Raw genomic sequence first — 16,107 nt, forward strand, 5'->3', positions numbered from 1 at the left:
AATTTCACTTACATTCCTGGGAGTAATTTCCAGAATGAACAACCTCTCCATTAACAACTACAGTATTCTGTTGTAGTAGCTAACTGATGTTTTTTTCTTTACAGTATTCACAACACTGTGCAACGCCAAATAGTCTTCATGCCTCATCATGTGCCTTACTGGTCTACCAAGAGCTGTAATGTCCTCAGACTGTACAACGTTTCTCACTGTTCTCTTGGGTTTGGCAAGTAATTCAAACAGGTCTCTACACTCGAGAGATGCATTGGCCATCATGTCTTTTGCTTAACCACTTAAACTCCAGATGTAAAAATGAAACCCCTTCCCAGGTACCAGATTTTGAAAATAATAATAATAATGTTTTCAAACCTGTAATTGCTATAAAATGTTAACATATGATGAATAAAACACAAATAAATGACCTAAACTGTGTTTTTCATTAACCCTTTATGCTCCTGTGTACTACATATCCATATTCAATAGAGATAAAAAAAAAGTTTTTTTCTTTTTTTAATGAAAACAAAAATGCTGCTAATAACGATAATAACAATAATAACCAGTAAACAGTAATTATCAAATAAAAATTAAACAACATCAAAACGTGTGCCATTATCAACTTGCTCTGTGCCATTTATTGAAATGTTCAATACAACCCGGGGTTGCCTTCGCAACCACTGCACATTTTTCTTGTGCCTTTTCTTTTGTTTTCATTTTCGTAGTAGACCCTGTACCTTTTTTACGGTGTCTGCTTTGCTTGTGTTGGAGGGATCGTCACAAATGCATGTACATAGCTACTTTGCACAGGCATTGTGATGGATCTGCCTGCCGCACTGCCTGTACCCAGTGCTGTGTTTTGATAGTATTTCGTCACAGCACTGCCATTTCAAACCAAGCAGCTTCCCGTTTGCAGCTGGCTTACCTGTAAAGTAGCTGCATGCTCTTCTGTTTGTACAGTTTGTACTGTTCTTGGCTCTTCATTATCATTGCTGAGTGATAAGTCAGCATCACTGTCACTGGTATCGAAATCCTCCGAACCAACTTCACTCCCGTTGCTCAATATAGAAAGACCACGTACATTGCCATGTTTAGCTTTCACTAAAAACTATATAAACTACAACTAAACAAGTAAAACTAATAATTAAACAAAAAATAATAATTTAAAACACTATATATACAGCGCCTATAGAAAGTCTACACTCCCTTGAACTTTTTTTCACATTTTGTTGTGTCAGTGCCTCAGAGTTTCGTGCATTTAAATGAGGATTTTTTCCACTTATCTACACACCATACTCCACACTATTCTGGGGGAAAAGGTTTTATTGAGAAAAAGATTATATATTAAAAATACAAAACTGAAAGATCATAATTGGATAAGTCTCAAACCCCTGAGTTAATACTTGGTGGAAGCACCTTTGGCAGCAATTAAAGCTGTGAGTCTGTTGGGCTAGGTCTCTACTAACTTTGCACACCTAAATTTGGCAATATTTGACCATTCTTCTTTACAAAACTGTTCAAGCTCTGTCAAGTTCCTTGGGGAGCGTTGATGGACAGCAGTCTTCAAGTAATGCCACAAATCTTGGATTGGATTTAGGTCAGGGCTCTGACTGGGCAACTCAAGGTCATTTACCTTTTTGTTCCTTAGCCACTCCAGTGTTCAGCTTTCTTGCAGTTTCAGCTTTCTTGTAGAGGGCAGCTGGTTTTCTTCAACGACTTTTCTGTACTTTGCTCCATTCATTTTCCCTTCTATCCTGGCAAGTGCCCCAGTCCCTGCCAATGAGAAACATCCCCATAACATGATGCTGCCACCACCATGCTTCACAGAAGGGGTGGTGTTCTTTGGGTGATGCGCTGTGTTGGGTTTGTGCCAAACATAACGCTTTGAATTTAGGCCAAAAAGTTCCATTTTAGTTTTGTCAGACCACAAAACTTTTTGCCACATGGCTACAGAATCTCCTGAGTGTTTTTTTTTTTCATACTTCAAACGGGATTCAAGGTGGTCTTTCTTGAGTAAAATACAGGCCAGAGTTCTTGGGATATTATTGTCACATGCACACTTTGACCAGTCTTGGCCATAAAGGTCTGTAGCTCTTGCAAAGTTGCCATTTACCTCTTGGTAGCCTCTCTGATCAGTCTCCTTGCTCGGTCATCCAGTTTGGAGGGACGGCCTGATCTAGGCAGGGTCTTGGTGGTGCCATACACCTTCCACTTCTTAATAATTGTTTTGACTGTGCTCCAAGGGATATTCAAGGCCTTTGATATTTTTTTATACCCATCCCCTGATCTGTGCCTTTCAACAACTTTGTCCCAGAGTTCTTTTGAAAGCTCCTTGGTGCTCATGGTTGAGTCTTTGCTTTGAAATGCACTACCCAGCAGAGGCAACCTACAGGAACTGCTGAATTTATCCTGAAATCATGTGAATCACTACAATTTAACTTGGAAGTTGTGGGGTAGGATGTGTAGATCAATGAAAAAATATATATTTTAATGCATTTTAATTCCAGGCTATAAGTCAACAAAAGGTGAAAATTTTGAAAGGGGGTGTAGACTTTCTATAGGCACTGTATACTTGTAAAAGTTGAATGGCTTCCCGCAGTGTATCTCAGTCTTCTAAACGCCCACAGGTAGATTGGAATCGCTACATGACATGCAATTGGATACAAATGTCACCTGACCCTCCCCCGACTTTCATTGCACATTCCACAGTACTAGCACTGCCTTAGAGAATGAAACGTGAAACGCTAGACTGAGAAACCGATCATAGAATAGAATGGGAAACTTGACTTACGCAGGTACGGCATGGTACTGTAAGTGGATTTTCATTTGACGTACGTGCATACGCCATGGTGTTGAAGTGGTTAATATGGTAAAGCTCTCTGCACCCAAAATGTTTTACATATTTGTAAAGCAACACCCTGAGTGCTTCTGACCATGTTAATCAGTTCTGAATTGTATGCCTCAAATACAAAGGCTGAGTGTGCCAATAGAGGGCCCCAATTACGAACACTTCTTGCCAAATGGAGGCACAGGTGAATATTGTAGGTTACATGACACAATCCATAGAATGGTTCCATTTCAGATACAAATTGGGTCAGTGCTTCCTCTGCCTCTACAATCTGATTTGGAGTTTTGCTATCACCTAATAAGAGTGACACACCTTTAACAAGTTTGACTCAGTGAATCAAGTATTTGTCATGCAAAACTCCTTTTAATACTGGTATACTGTGGTACAGCAGCCACATATACCATTCATGGGCTTTCCAGTACTTCCTTTGTGTTACTGATCTAGGAACTCTAGAGGCACTGCATGAAGGTTTTACGCTGAGTAAATCCTTGTCAATGTCTTCACTACCAAACCACAATGCAGCCAGACTTCGAGCTACACCCAAGTGCATGTAATCTGGAATGCATCCTTCAATGATATCAAAACATGGCATAAGTGATAAAACTGAGGGCCCTTTAACTCCCATTACAGGATTGCCTGATTCAAGAGCATTTTCAATGTGATCATTTGTCTGACACTGACTTCTGAGTTCACGCTGTCAAGGATAAACTCGTACATGTCCCTTCTGAACTACTATGCAGGCAATAGAAACAGCCAAATTTACCATTGAACTGTTTAAAGTTCTGTAAAAGAGGTCTGGCAAGAGAATCACTGAGCAAAACCAAGGGAAAAACTTTGCTTGCTATGGTGGCATTGTTTCCTGGGTTCTTCCATTTAAACCCATGCTCTTGAAGTTTAGTACATTTGTCAACAAAGGGTGCCAAGTATGTATTCATATTGGGTTTCAATGCAGCAAGCAATACATGCTTTGCTCTCATGTCTGGGGGTAGCTCATTCACAGTGCAAAGAACAGGCCAAATACTAAATGAGGATGATTTAAACAAGGGCACCCCATCACAACTAAAACTCGGCCATGTTCTCATACATCTGACCATCACAAATATCTACTGTTTTAGAATATACGGTTTATGTCTGTTAAATCTGTAAAGAAGCTGTTTATTAACATTGTGATATTCCATCAAATTTCTTAACTGCTCTTCAGGTGGAAGGTATATAAAAAAATTGCTGTTTTTCAGGTTCTCTTTTGCATTCTAAGTTATGTCACATTTCTTATAGGACACTTCCCCTTCACATGCTAATCCCATGGAAAGATCACACTTTCCACAAACATGGTGAAATTGTATATGTTCTTTAACATCTGCAAAATCCTTGTAAAACAGATACTTTGAGGAAGACACATTTTGCTTTCCACCAATTACATTTACAACCTTCATGATATCTTCAAGAGCATCTAAATAATAATAATAAGGATAAAAAATACTTAAGTAATAATAACTAAGTAAATCGTAAGGTGGTTTGTAACGCAGCTTAAGGCCTAGCACAAATGTTTGGGATCAATTGTATAATGCATTTTGAATAATGGCTTTATATATCACTGTAAACTACCCACCTCTTTTTCCATCTTCTTAATGTCCTTTGGGGGATTTCCTCTTCGTTGTCGACAATATATTGTTTATATTTCGAGGTTCTTTTCAGGGGCTCACTCATGTTCACATTTCCGTACCCAGAATTGAACGTAGCCATGGAGAAACCACGTGATGACATTCCGTTTTTTTTTTCTTTCTTCTTTTTCCTCTTCAATTGGGTAGGTAGATGCAGATTTGGCGGTTGGCAGGAGTGAGTGTGTGAATTTCAAAATGTTTCCCCTTGTAAAGTGGATGTGTGGGCAAGATAAGGGTGCTTACAGCATTGTAAAAACCTCAGAGATAAGGAATTTAGATCTGAATGATTTTTCTGAATGTGACGAAAAAGAAACATACATTGTTGAATGGCACCAAGGAAAACAACTGCCGGGAGGATGGCCAGATTTTAGCAATGTATGTATTTATATTATTGCTCAGTCATGATGATGACTTCAGAGATAACAACTGCTATACAGAAGCAAAAAAGAGGTTGCTCTGGGTTGTCAGAGCTTATTAACCCCAAATGTTCTCCTTGGCACCACTCCCCAGATGCTAAGCCCTGCCTAGGAATTATTTCTGGAGCCGCCCCTATCAACAGTCACATGTGACCACTTTTCACTGATCATATTCATCCTGTTACCTTATTTCAGGGGTTTTAAACCGGGGGTACACGTACCCTTGGGGGTACTTCCAAGGGTGATAGGGAGTACGCAGGACGACTCAGAAATGCAAAAAATAAAAGTAAAAGAAAATAATGATCTTTAATTGATTTTTTTAACGTTTTTTTATAGTATCTCTAAACCACTGTGCATAAATGTTACATTTTTGTTTAGCAGTTATAGTTAAAAAAAATGGTCGTCTACAGTGCCTTGCATAAGTATTCACCCCCCTTGGACTTTTCCATATTTTGTAGTGTTACAACCTGGAATTAAAATGGATTTAATTTCAATTTTGGTCTCATCAGACCAGAGAACCTTTTTCCACATGTTTGCTGTGTCTCCCACATGCCTTTTGGCAAAATCCAAACTGGATTTGATATGGGTTTTTTTCAGCAATGGCTTTCTTCTCACCACTCTTCCATAAAGCCCAGCTTTGTGGAGCGCCCGGGTTATAGTTGTCCCATGGACGGTTTCTCCCATCTCAGCTGTGGATCTCTCCAGCTCCTTCAGAGTTACCATTGGCCTCTTGGTTGCTTCTCTGACTAATGCTCTCCTTACCTGGTCACTGAGTTTTGGTGGACGGCCTTCTCTAGGCAGTCTCGGTTGTGCCATATTCTTTCCATTTTTTAATAATGGATTTAACAGTGCTCTGGGTTAATGTTCAAAGTTTGGGATATTTTTTTATAACCCAACCCTGATTGGTGCTTCTCCATAACTTTATCCCAGACTTGTTTTGATAGCTCCTTGGTCTTCATGATGCTGTTTGTTTAGATATGCTCTCTAACAAACTCTGGGGCCTTCCAGAAACAGGTGTATTTAATCTGAGATCATGTGACACTTTAATTGCACACAGGTGGACTCCATTCAACTAATTATGTGGCTTCTGAAGGCAATTGGTTGCACCAGAGCTTATTTAGGGGTGTCACAGCAAAGGGGGTGAATACTTATGCAATCAAGACTTTTCAGTTTTTTATTTGTAAATAATTTTGAAAAATATGTAGATTTTTTTCCGCACTTTGACATTATGGACTATTTTTTGTAGATCAGTGACAAAAAATCCTAATTAAATCCATTTTAATTCCAGGTTGTAACACTAGAAAATGTGGAAAAGTCCAAGGGTGGGTGAATACTTATGCAAGGCACTGTACTTGTACACAAGCGTGATTTTGATTGAGTGTATTTCCACTTTTGATATCGGGTGAAGCAGGAGTCGATTCTACTTATGGAGAACGCTTTGTGCTGCTCATGAACTTTGCAGTTTTCAACGCGTCGTATAATGAAATACTAATCAGTGAAGCAAATCTTTCCGCATTTTTTAGAAGTATAAATGCTCTGGTAAATGTAAATAAAAATCACAATACTTCATTTTTGTTTAGTAACAGTAATAGCAGCTGGTTGAATTTGTTTTTGTAGATTACATCTAGATCATTTTTATATTGGATTTCATAAAAAGTTTGTCATTGTTAATTAGTATAGGTTTTTTCTTAAGGTTAATGTTTTTGATGTTGTAAACATTTTAAATGGTAACACAGGGGTGCAAATTTGGCACTAAGGGTACCTCATATAGTGCCAGCAACAATAAAGTGCTGGCACTACATGTTTAATTTTCATTCTTTTTTTTTATAATTTCTTAGCAACAATAGATGTTGATAGTTTCTCATTGGGTCTGGACCCACCCACACCCATCCACAAAACACTAAAAACTAATTGAAGAGAGGGGAGAGGGGAGAGGGGAGAGGGCTTGAGCAGGGCATGGTTTGATAATTTAGCACCAGTAGGCTCTCCGGTGCGAAACTTTCAAAACAGTTTAGGACCAATTTTCAAATATGTGTGTTTCCAAAGAGATTTCCAAACACTGTCTTTTGATTCTGGGCATACAAAGACCTGTAATTAAAAGTTTTAAGAATCAGGTCAACTGTTTGGTATTCTGTCCTAAACTGTTGTCACATAAATTATATATTAAATAAACAGGAAAAAATACCTGCCTTTTATTGTATTCAATTCAATTGTAAGGGGGTACTTGAGCTTAAACCTCCAGACAGAAAGGGTACAGTTTTTAAAGAAAGTTTGGAAACCACTGCCTTATTATTATTATTCAGTTCTTAGCCAATGCCCTTATCCAGGGCAACTTACAATTGTTACAAGATATCACAATATTTTTACATACAATGACCCATTTATACAGTTGGGTTTTTACTGGAACAATCTAGGTAAAGTACCTTGCTGAAGGGTACAGCAGCAGTATCCCCCACCTGGGATTGAACCCACAACCCTCCGGTCAAGAGTCCAGAGCCCTAACCATTACTCCACACTGCTGCCCTAACATTATTTAACACTACACATGATAAATTACATTTTCAGTGCATTATAGGTACTTTAGTTTGATTTTTTTTTTCCTAGGTGACAGCACTGCTACTTACTTCCCATTTTTGATACACAGTACGCTGGGTCTTCAGTCTCCCACTGAAGGTAGATTCCAAGTGGCTATTGTGGCCGAGCTGTTGCTGTGATGACGTCACGGACCAGGAAGGAGTAGTAAACAAAGGCAAACAACGGATGAAATGGTGGTGGAGGAAACGAACGCAATGGCGCTCAGCGTTTTATTAAATAAATAAAACAAGCAAAATATTTAAACAAACAACATACAAAAAGGCACAAGGGCCAAACAAATAAAAATGTTTAAGTTTCGTTTTCCCTCTCCTTGCTCTCTCCGCTCTCACTCCTAATACACTCTCCCTGAGGGTAGAGAGCTGCAGGTTTATATACAGTGACCATCTCCCGATTAGTAAATGAATTAACTCGGGAGATGGTCACTCACCGTCTGCACGAGCTTAATAAGGATGCGTGACTGTCAGCTAGTTAAATAAATCACCAGCTGATCAGTCACGCATCCTCACGAGGTTTTTAAAAAACAAAACAATAACAAATATGCGGCTGTAACAGGGCGAGGTGACCTGTACATTGTTTTGTTTTATTTTATTTTAGATCGGGGTCTCCCCCTCCGCCCCTGTGCAGTGTATTTTGTATTTGTTTTGTATTATGATTTATTTATTGTAATTTGTGACGGCGTACCGCCGTGTTATTGTCTTGTTTATTTTTAAAACGTGTCCTGGCAGAGGCGAGATCGGTGCTCGTCCTCTGCCAGGAGTAATGAAAAAAACTTGTGCAGAAGGTGGCCATCTCCCGAATTAATTAAGTGATTAATTTTGTTGCTAATCGGGAGATGGTCACCTGAATATAAAAAGCCTGCAGCTCTCCAGCTCGGGGTGGGGTGTTTTAGGAGCGGAGAGAGAGTGAGAGGAGTGACAGAGAAAACAAGTGTAAAATTAACATAGGAACAGTGAAGGCAATCTGCCCAGCCTGACCTGTGTTTTATTTATTTTGTGTGCGTGATCTGTTTTTGTTAAACCTTTTTATTTTGCTCTGTGAGCACAGTGTTTTGTGTTTGAATATTTTTGTATTATTTAAATAAAACGGCACCGCCGTGTCCTTTTTGTTGCAACTGCAGTATTGGTGTCAGTTTATTTTCGTGCCTGCTTCTGCCGTGACGTCACCACTCGTCCACCCTGTCACAGCGGCGCTTTGATGTGCGCCTCAAACAAGAATAGAATAATAATACAAATATATATAGGGGCGGGACACTCCGCCACACTATGTAAACCAAATAGTAGAATTATCTGACTTGAGACAAACCAGAATCTGGCAACATTCACTTTGTTATTACTATAGAACATTAGTAAACCTTACTTTAATTTTTGGTTATGAAATGACAGCACTTTATGGGAAAGATGTATATTTTTCAGGCACATTTTTTTAGCAGGAAGTGTTTTTTTTTACAGATATGATTCAGCTAAGTTTGAAATACATTAATTTATTATGTTCATGTCCTTAAGATTGATTTTGTCCAGTGCATGCTTTACAATATTGACTAAGGTGAAGGAGTTAAGTGACCCACTTTAGTGTTCACTATAGCAGTCTGTATTGGTGTAACCGCTAGAAAATCAAGATGATCAAGATAAGAGACATTTTCTACATCCAACTTAGTGCATAAATTCAATATGCTTCATAACAAGCAGATAAAACAATCTGATAAGGAAAAAAACTGCCTTCAGTGCGTTTTTTTTTTTTTGTTTGTTTTTTTGGTTTGACTGTCTTATCTGGTGAACATTAATTTAGTATCTACCAAAGAACCACCCTCTCCCAGATTAGATTAAAAATCTGTTATTTTGATGTGAATATAAAATGTTTTTTGTGTCACTCTCTATACTCTAAAAGCATTTCTTTTTTTCTGTTTTTCTGTTTATACTTGTTTGGTGGTCATTAAAATACATTAGCAATCCATAAATTGGATTTAAAATAAGAAAAGAGCAAACTATAATGTTTTAGGTACTGTGATCGATAAATAATAAAAATAATACATAAATACTCTGTTGTTGAACACCAGGAATCATAAAGGATAATTGAGAGCTTTATATGCATGGGGATATACATGGGGAGAACTGCACATACTTTACATAACCCCCATTCTACTTTATTGACTACAAGCACCTGAGAAAAAAAAAAATGTTCTTTGCATAAAAAAAGACTAGCTTTGCAGACATGCATATCACAGTTCTTAGTTCACAGACAGTACTTGCTCTACTGTTCCTCTCATTATCTAAGAACCAAATTAACTGTTTTAAGATATCCTGTCATTTTTAATTTAAAATGCTAGTACAACCTGTAATCAACACCCATAGCTGCAACACTGTAAAAGCTGTGGCTGACGTGATTCAATAGAATAATGCAAGCCTGATATCTTGCCTTCTTTTTTTTACTGTAAACATACTTGATTTAGCATTTCTTAACCATAAGCAGTTACTGAAAGCCAAATAATTTCAATACTCTGTTTAGCATACATTCTGTTACTCTTGATCCCTCCCCCTCTCTGTCTCTCAAAAAAAAAAAACACTTAAGATATTTTAAGTCTGTAACTGAAATGAAAAATTGGACCTTAAATGTCTAGGAACCACATTATCACAAGCTTCCTGAGTGAAAACGTGTCTCATCCAACAACACAATAACTGTGAGCGAGGGAGAATTATCAAAAAGAAAAAAAAAACATCTGAAAACCATCTTTCCAGCAAAACTGTTTCCTACTCTCTTTACATGATTTATATAAATAAAGGAGGCATATTATTGTAAGCTCTCTTTTGGAAACATTTACATTTCTCTAAAATTTACATTTTTTCTGCTTCGTTGTGTTCCTCTTCTGTCTCACTCATTTTTCAATGAACGGAGTTTTGAAATCTGAGTTTGGGAGGAGTGACGGCCTGTCTCAACACATGACAAGTCCTTTTCCCACTAAACTAGATAATTATAAAAAGAACACTGATGCATAATCTTCCTTAGTTTCACTTACATTTGCAACCTACTACCTCCCCTTTTTAAACACAGCTATGACTTGGTATCATTAAACAATATAGCAAAATAGGGTGTGTGTTGTTGTGGCATATTGCCTCAACTCTAGATGTGTTGTGAGGCATTTGATGAAGCCAAGTGCCTTCAACCACCCAGTAAGTGGCAATATCCAGTCCTGTACTCAGGGGTGCCTCATAAATTACAAGATTTATTATTTTTTTAATTTACAAAAGTGATAGCCTATAGACATATTTCAGTGGATGAGATCAGGGGCTCCACCCTGCTTTCCCTGTCAATCTTCTCCTATTCCCTATTTAAGTCTGAATCTCACACAGCTCGCTGTCTGTCAGTTCTTTTTCTCATCTAGTGTTTTCACTTTCTAGCAATCGTTCAGACTCCGTCAAATGTGCTTAAACTTTCTCTCTTTACTAAGGTCCAGACTTCATCTTCTCGTTCTCATGTCCAACTCAGATGATTTAGAGCAATTTTCCTACCTGCTCCGAAGATTTTTCTCATCCTTCTTTCTCTTTTTTTTCTTGCTGCAGCATCGCCAGTTAAGCCTGCAACTATCTAATCTCCAGCCACACCGTTCAAAGCGCTGCTCCATTATTCAACCTCTGCTGTGTCTCCATTATAAAGATCGGCCCTCCGCCAATCTTTTTAAAGCTCTGTTCGACAACGGCATCAACATTCCCGTCTGCAGCAATCGCCTTGCCGTTAACATCTATTGCAAAGCTTTGTTTGTCTTTTCCTCCAACTGCAAACAACTACAAGATTGGTACATAAACAAGCTATTTTCGTAAAGGTATGTTCTCCTCTGTAGCAGTTCAGTGTTGAAGCAGCAGTCGTGTCCCTCCCCACCTGGTCATTCGATAACAGAATCGCATAATCTCTCTCTCGTCTCCTTGCAGACGCCATTGCAGCCTCTGCTCCCTCAACGCCCGCCTCCGCAGTAGATCTGTCAGTCGTTCCTGGTTTAGTAATTAACTGCTACTTACGTTCAGCAGCCGACAAAAAAAAAAAGTATATAAATCTATATATATAATGGGTTAGGACATTAATTTGGTTTCAACGCGGCAACAACATCTCCTTAGTTCCAGATTCTCATTTTCTAATTATGCTCCGCATCTCTAAGACAGATCAACTTCGTCAGGGTCAATTTATACGCTGTTGAAGATTAATTCTCCATTTTGTCCCTACACCTCCATGTCCAAATACATCTACAGCAGGAAGCCTTTCCTCATGACGGATCCACTGTTCACCAGCTCCTCCTGTGCAGCAGTTCTCTCTCATCTCCAAAGCAGGCCTTTCTCCTCAGTTCTACATGCCTCACTCCTTTAGAATTGGGGCAGCCATCTCAGCAGCAAAAGCCAACATCAATCAGTATCTAATTAAGAGCCTAGGGCGCTGGTCCTCCTCAGCAGTAGTAGAATCATACATACGCACATCTGTTTCCAATATAGCTGCAACTCACCAAAAAATTGTTAGCATGTCTGGAGTGTGGCAGGTAAACACATAATTTCACTCTACCCATTCTGTCACTTCCCAGACCTCTGTCATTCCTTTTCCAGTTTCTTCAGCGCAACAGCCTATTCCTCCTACACGACTGCCGCTCCGCAGAGCCTGTCGTGGGCTCCGCTGAGCCAATCTATCTTACGTGTTTTCTGGTTCCCGCTCTATCTCTCCTGGTCAAGAAGGCTCCCATCAATTGGGAACCTCTTTCGTTTCCTATCCTATCCCCTGAGACCGCTCCTCAAACTACCTCTCCAAATAACAACCTTTCAGCCCTGGCTCTCGCCCTGTGAAATAATAATTGCAAGCTTTCTACAGACTCAAATGACAGCAAATCTGCCCAATGAACATGAAAACAAAAAAGCCAGAAACACCTATCAATCATTCAAAATTGGTTAATGGTATATATTAGGAAGACATGCCTCCCCTGCACCTGGTAGCTATTGTTAAATTAGAACCAGGTGCAGGGTATTTAAAGATAGCAGTCAGGTTATTCGGGGCTGCTGAGTAGAAGTGGTGCTCTGCTTCCGAGCAGTCAAGAGGGAAACGTAAGCTGTGTAAACTTGTGTAATTTTGTTTGTTGGTGTTTTGTTTTGTGGGGAAACGGCTTAGCCGTCCCACTTGTAGTCAGGGTGTTCCCGAAGGTTTATTTAGTGCTCCGAAAGAGCTAGGTGTTTATTTTGTGTTTGTTTTATTTTGTTGTTTATTAAAAATATAGCGCGTCAGCGCATACAAAATCCATTCCTGTGTGTGTTGGGTCGTGTTTTTAAAGGGGCAACGAATCCGTGTGGCAGTGGTTCCCGTCACAGTACATTGAAGTCTAACTGGCCGTCTCGGCGCTGCAGACTTGCTGCTCTAGCCTCTGCAGCCAATGAATCAGAATCAGCAGAGAGAGCGGGAGCCCAACGCACCACACAAGTCTGAAACTTTTAGTTTTCTAAATGCTGTAGAGCATAATTAGGGATAAACAATCACACATTAATCAAAGTGATATACATAAAATCTATAAAAAATATATAAATTATAACAATTATATAGTATAAACAGCAGGATGTCAAACAGATCAACATTTCATATTCGACTCAGTTTATAAAAAAGAATAAATAGCTTACAATGAACAATTACAAATATATAACGACTTCAGTTAAATATACATAAAATATTGTACTATGTCTAATCTTATTAGGCTTCCAAGCCAGAATGGCTGGAAGCATATTGTTCTTGTAAAGATTATTATTATTATTAGGCTTCCAAGCCAGAATGGTATCTTATTAAAAGAGCATCAGAAGTTATTCATTTGGTGAGTTTTTGTCAATCCAAGATGGCCGATGTGGACCATTCAAAATCCGACTCTGAATTTTATTGGTAAAGACCTATGCGGACTTGTACTTGAATGGAAATGGTGCTATTGGGTCACATGATATGGCTGCCATATTGGATTGTGCATAATTTTTAGAAGATTTTCAAAACTGTTCTTCTCATGAATGGAAAATAGTACAGCTGTGAAACTTTGTCTACCTAGGAAAAGTTGCTACATAAAAAAAACATGGTTGCCATGAGCCAATCAAATTGTAGCTTTTCTAAATGTGCATACAATGGCCTTTTTGGCTCTATTTTTCTGTGGTAGAGTGTTATATTCTTATATTTTGTTAGAGGCTTTTGGAATGTTAAGTCTGTGAAAATGAGGGCAATAGGTCACATGATTTGGTGGCCATAGTGCATTTTTCCAAAATGTGCCAATGTCTCGTTCTTAGACACAGTTTGACCAATTGTTGTGAAACTTTGGAATCATAAAATTAGTAACACCTGTATCATTGTTGCTTTTGGCATGTTGCTGCATAAAACAACATGGCTGCCACAAGCCAATCAAATTTCAGCTGCATTCAATATGCATTCTTTTTCAAGTATATAATAATGTGAAACTTGTGCCATACATGTGATTAGAGTATTTATGTTTCTAATTGTTAAGTTTTCGTCAATCCAAGATGGCCGACATGGACCAAACAAAATCCAGCATCGAAAACGTTGCTCATAATTTCACGAAACGTCATACATGGGTAAAAGCCTATGAGGACATGAACCTCAGTGAAAATGGTGCGGACATGTCACATGGTATGGCCGCCATATTGGATTTTCATCCGTTTTTAACAATATTCAAAGATCTTTTTCTCAGAAACCTAGATGTGAAACTTGGTGGATAAAGTCATATACTAATGTACATTAATTGTTATAAATAAGAAATTTTATTTACTGTGTTTGAATAGTTGTAAGCTACTGATAGTAAGCATACTCTAAAATTATGCTTTCCAATTAACAACATGTTCATATGATTTCCATTTTTATAAAACCATACTTTGTTGTGCTGTAAATGCTTGGAAGCCATAAAGTTGCCTGCAACTTCTAGTTACACTTATTATTACACAAATCTTTATTGAGGGGAAAAAAGAAACAATTGTACTACTGTGCCTTTGTAACCTCCTATGGAAGGCTGAGGAATTCACTGACACAGGATGGAGTTTCTAAACACCACGCGGGTGCACGATTTATTGCGGCCACAAGGTGTCACTGTTGCACAGTTGTTACCAGCAATGGTATAAGCGACTAACAGATCACCTTCAGTGCACACGCAGGTGCATAAAATAATAATCAAAAACAGAAGGTACAAAGAAAAAGAGAAAATAAAACACTAAAACTATAAAATAAATGTGCTGCACTCTGCAGCGTTACCCCGTCGCTATCCGCACGGCCCGGGTCTCCATCCTACACTCACACATTCCCTCAACCTGTTATACTTTCTGGGGGTTTGCCCCGCTACTAAAAAAACTATCATTTTTCTTTCATTTTCTTTTGTTTTGTTCTGATTCCTCTCCAGCTGTGCTTGGTCCGGTCACGTTTTTCGTCTTAAAGGGGCAGGGCTGAGGGAATAACAGCATTATTTTATAGGCCCAGCAATCCCCCCAAGGCCCACCTCTCAACCACTCAGAGAGAGGGAAAGCCAACACACCCTCTTCCCCACCTCTCCGTGTCACTGCCATGACTGACAGGTGGGTCTTACGAGACTGCTGCCCTCTTCCAGCAGCACCATGCATACATCAGACAGTCAGCAAAGATCTCCCCTGTTACACCTCCAAATAAATATTAGCAAAAATGAATACAGCATGTATGGACTGCAGGGAGGCATAATGTCTTCACAAGTGCAGAAATACTGCTTGCTTTGCATTGAGGATGCCCCTGCATGAGGCTGCTTATGAATGGCTTTCAACTGTGGAAAAAAAGTGAATTGCTAAACAGTAAGTATCAGCTGCAACACCAAATCTAAATAACAAAAGCATACAGTTACCTGCAGCACCGCATTCCAATCATAACACGCAGCATCTGCTGGAGGCTGAATCAATCGACCTTAAACACACCCTGCCCTATTTAAATATGGATGGTTTTGGGGTTTTTTTGGTATGTGGAATGTAAGTAAATTGCCTTAGTAGATGTTCTCTGTGGGGACTTTATGAAACGCTGAACAAGTTTTCTTTAGTTCATGACACAAACATTCTCCAGCAGCGTATCATTACCATAGCAACGGAAATTGGCTGTGGTTCAGGATGTTTAAAGTAATACCTGCGTTTATGTATGAGTCATCTTGCCCCATATAAACTGTCAGCAGCATGGACAGAGTGAGAGAATGCTGTATTACAGAAAGTTAGTGTGCTATTATTATTATTATTATTATTATTATTATTATTATTATTATTATTATTATTATTATTATTATTATTATTCTTTCCCAGCTGTGTATGCCTGGCAAGACTCAAATTTAAATTCTGCCTCGGTCACAAAACACTTACAACCTCGGTCTGTAAACTTTTTTTCAGTGGGAGGTGGGGTGGGTGTAGGGAACCTTAAATACAGATTTACTTTGTAGTGCTCATATGTGGGTCTGTTATTTATTTATTTATTTATTTATGTATTTATTTAACAAAGTAGTACTTTGGCAGTACTTATTAAAGAACAAGCTGCAACACTTGCCTGACGAATACCGAATGAAGCAAACGCAAGCGCGTTTGCGAAAATATGAGAAATA

The sequence above is a fragment of the Acipenser ruthenus genome, chromosome 1 (genome assembly GCF_902713425.1).
Source record: "Acipenser ruthenus chromosome 1, fAciRut3.2 maternal haplotype, whole genome shotgun sequence".
In the NCBI taxonomy this organism is placed as follows: domain Eukaryota; kingdom Metazoa; phylum Chordata; class Actinopteri; order Acipenseriformes; family Acipenseridae; genus Acipenser; species Acipenser ruthenus.